Consider the following 4,063-nt stretch of genomic DNA (forward strand, 5'->3'; position numbering starts at 1 on the left):
AAAGAGGATAAATCCATTGCAAGTAAACTTTCCATCGACTTTTCAGCCGATTTCCCTCCACATGTAACCCAGAAGCCCAAAATATAAAATGCAGAGCTGAGGCTCAGAGACCACAAATCTTTCAACAAGCCATTAAATGCACCAGAGTCTCAGAGAGGAAGTAAAAAAAAAAACCCCAGAAAACCCCCCAGAACCCACATAAAAAACCTTTTATGTTAAAGAAGTCACTTTTACAGTGATAATTAAAGAGTGTGTGTCGATGTATTCTTTGTCACGCTTGTGTGTGAAGGTCACCTTCAGAAAGACGTTGGTAAGTTTAGCTCCGATGCAGCTCCTGGGCCCGTTGCCAAAGGAACACAGGAAGTGCTCATGGCCTTCGTTCCTGCATATGCAAAACACAAGAGCTACAATTAAATTTTGCATAGGGTAGACAAATCAGAGATGCAAAAATCAATCAATAATCTATCTTGAACAGACTTCACAAACGTCAATCAAAAGGTATATCTTGAAAAAATGATTTTAAAAAAAGATGCACGTTATGCAAACTTATCCCAAATGGTATTTGAGGTTGTTTAAAAAAAATAGCTATTTAAAGTTGTGTTTCATCCATGAGAAATTCACAGCATGGCATATGACCATATTTAAAGCTGATATAGACCAACCAGAGATGTATCTTGTAGATTTTTTTGTCAATACAAAGTATTTTTTAAGTTAGTTGTTCAACAACAAAAAGGGCACTAAGAGAAAGCAGGTCTCCCACCAAAGCCAATTCTCTCATCTCTCACTTTTAAAGACAATGAACTGCAGCTTCTCTGTGGGCTCTTCTTTTGCCCACACTCCACCTCTGCACCAAGTTTTATGGCTTTGTAGTTGTTCGTCTATCTGATAAAAATGCTGACAAATGGCACCAATCGCTTGCCTCCATCTCAGCTCTTGGCTGGGTGAAGAAAAAATGTGTACAAAGAATAAGGAGAGCATTGCTGCACGGTGATGCTCATCATCAAAAACTCTACAATGCATCATATAAAACACCCAGAATTCTCGATCAATCCAGCTGACCCCTCTCTCTTTGGCACAAAAGACAAATAAATTAGACCTCAAAGGAAACCAACCAAGAGTGCAGCTTAGAATGAAGTTCCACAAGACAAATGAACAAAAATCAGGGACCCAACTTTACTTCATCATGCCTGCTTTCTAATATTTCTTAAAAATATACTTAAGAAAGCAGGTCCTTTCCAACCATTACTCAATATCCATCTGATGCAGGCCGTGTCTTGCCTCTAATGGATCCTGTCTTCCTGAAACCTGAGCTCTGATTAAAAGCAAACAGGAAGCATTAGTGGTGCGTATAGTCTGGGTCCACTGTGTCAGATGGTTTGTGTGTGTGAGAAGTGTTATTATTAGTGTTCTCGCTAGCATCTGACTAATGGTTTAATGTACTATTAGGTACATCCTGAAACAGTAAGATGTGCGGCGTACACTATAGGAAGGGAAAGGAAGTCTTACCAAGCACTCCATCGTAATGCTATATCAAATATGTTGAGTGGATAGGAAGTGAATCAGAGCAGTATACTCTTGTGTGAAGTATAATTCATTTTTCTGCAATAAAGTATAATGAGAAAGCTCTGTGAGAGATCATGACTGAGGCCAAGAGGGCATCATCAGATTAATTATTAGATAGGGAAGACAGGGAAGAGGACGAACAAATAGCTGCAGATCACTTAAAAACTCTCATCATTTATTTTCATTTGCATCTTGTTGCATTTAAAGTTCAATGGCAAAAAAAACCCCTACATCAAAGTTGCACTCACCAGTCACTTCATTAGGTACACCTGTTCAACTGCTTATTAACACAAATATTAACAGCATTAATGACCTGCTGAAGTTCTAAGTGAGAATCAGAATGAGGAAGAAAGGTGATTTAAGTGACTTAGAAGGTAGGATGGTCGTCGGCACCAGATGGGCTGGTCTGAGGATTTCAGAAACTCATGATCTACTGGGATTTTCCCACATAACCATCTCTAGGGTTTACAGAGAATGGACCAGAAATGAAAATATCCAATCCAAGAAGGCAGAGCAATGGTTCTCTGCCTTGTTGATGCCAGAGGTCAGAGGAGAATGGCCAGACTGGTTTGAGCTGACAGGGAGGCAACAGTAACCTTGCAACAGCAGAATAAGACCATGACAGATGCTACTTCTGTTGGCTAAGAACAGTAAACATAGGCTACAGTTCACGCAAGCTCACCAAAACTGGACAACAGAAGACTGTAAACAGCAACAGTTCGGGCTGGTGGTGTGGGGAATATTTTTTAGCACACTTTGCGCACCTCAGTACTAACTGAGCATTGTTTAATGTCCATCCCTTTATGACCAACACACCCATCTTCTGATGGCTGTTTCCAGCTTGATAACATGACAATGCAATTACTGTACTCAAATGGCTTCCAACACATCTCAATCCAATAGAGAACCTTTGGGATGTGGTGGAACGGGAGGGTCACATCATGGATGTGCAGCTGACAAATCTGCAGCAACTGTGTAAAACTATCATGTCAACATGGACCAAAATCTCTGAGGAATGTTTCCAGCACCTTGTTGTATCTACGCCATGAAGAATTAAAGCAGCTCTGAAAGCAAAAGTGGTCCAACACAGTACTAGCAAGGTGCATCTAAGAAAGTGAAGTGTGAGTTTATAGCCTAGCTCACGTGCCAAACTTGAGGCTTAGGAACACTAGTGCACAAACTAATGGGCAGCATCTTGAATTCTATGTGTCATTTATACGCAGTCTATTATTTTAAAACGTAAAGCCTATTATCAAAACTGTTATACTTAGTTCAACTAGACTATGACAAACTCCTGGCATTATCTTTATGAACTGGTGACTCTGGTTTGTGTCGTTTCTAAGAATTCATGCAGTAGCTGACGTACGCAAACACAGACATTTCAGATAATTTCTACTTCAAATTAAAAAAAAGATGTCTCTCACTATTTTTGGAGACAAGTAGAAAAGTCCCTATTCTCGGATTTATGTGAAACTAGCAGCACAGCCCACTGCAATAGCTAAGATTTTTATCTGTGCTTGGTAGCATTTCTGATTCACTTATCTAGGGCCAGAGTCTGTGTGGGCGTTGAGCTGATAGGATGTTAACTTGCCAGCTCCAATATTTGCCTCCAACAGGAAAAGCACACATACACAATATACGACGAGTATGAACGGGAACACACACAGTAGATAATACACCCAGCTACTGCGCAAAAAAATAAAAAATAAACAGATGAAACTGTGGTGATTGTAGGTGGGCTTGTTATGTAACAGGACTGCAGTCATTAAATTAAACAGCCAGGTGGCAAGAAAATGAGCTGGGCAACTATCAAGAGAGACAGGAAACCGGTCACCAGGAAGACTGGCAGATGGAAAACCAGAGACAGGAACAGTTGGGAGGAAAGGGAAACAAACACGGTGATAAATGAAAAATAAAGACAAGCAAAGACAGGCAGCAGAGGTTTGCACGGCAAGGATGAAAGATATATCAGCTTTGGTCGCACAGATCGCTTCTCAGGGTTCAATAAAATTTACTGACAGTAAGAAACATCAAAAAGATGACCAGAATCATCCATACAAATATACACATCTTCTTAATGTGGATGACTCACACCTTTACTGAGGTATAGTCAAACTTCTAGCGCCTACACTCCACGTTTCATCTTTGTCTTTTGTGTTTTTTTTGTGCAGTTTCTTATTAATGACTTTTCTAGAGTTTTCTTTTACATCAGACTATCTCAAGGAAAATCTCCTCTGACTCACTCCTTAACCCTGCACCATCTTACCTGATGCTCACACACGCAGACACAAAGCATGCCATCTATTCATTCATAGATTTCTCTTCTCAGCTGAGTGCTCTGTTCACACACTTCAGAGTATTTAAAATGGTGTCCATTTCCAGGCTAAAAGTATCTGCCTGTTAGGCAGACTGAACAGATTTTTGACTCTTTTTTTTTTTTGCGCTATAAGTATCTAGGTGGACCTACGTCTTAAGTTATTAAGCTGTTTTAGGATAATTT

The sequence above is a fragment of the Haplochromis burtoni genome, unplaced genomic scaffold (assembly GCF_018398535.1).
Source record: "Haplochromis burtoni strain Fernald_Lab_line unplaced genomic scaffold, NCSU_Asbu1 Contig_151, whole genome shotgun sequence".
Taxonomy (NCBI): Eukaryota; Metazoa; Chordata; class Actinopteri; order Cichliformes; family Cichlidae; genus Haplochromis; species Haplochromis burtoni.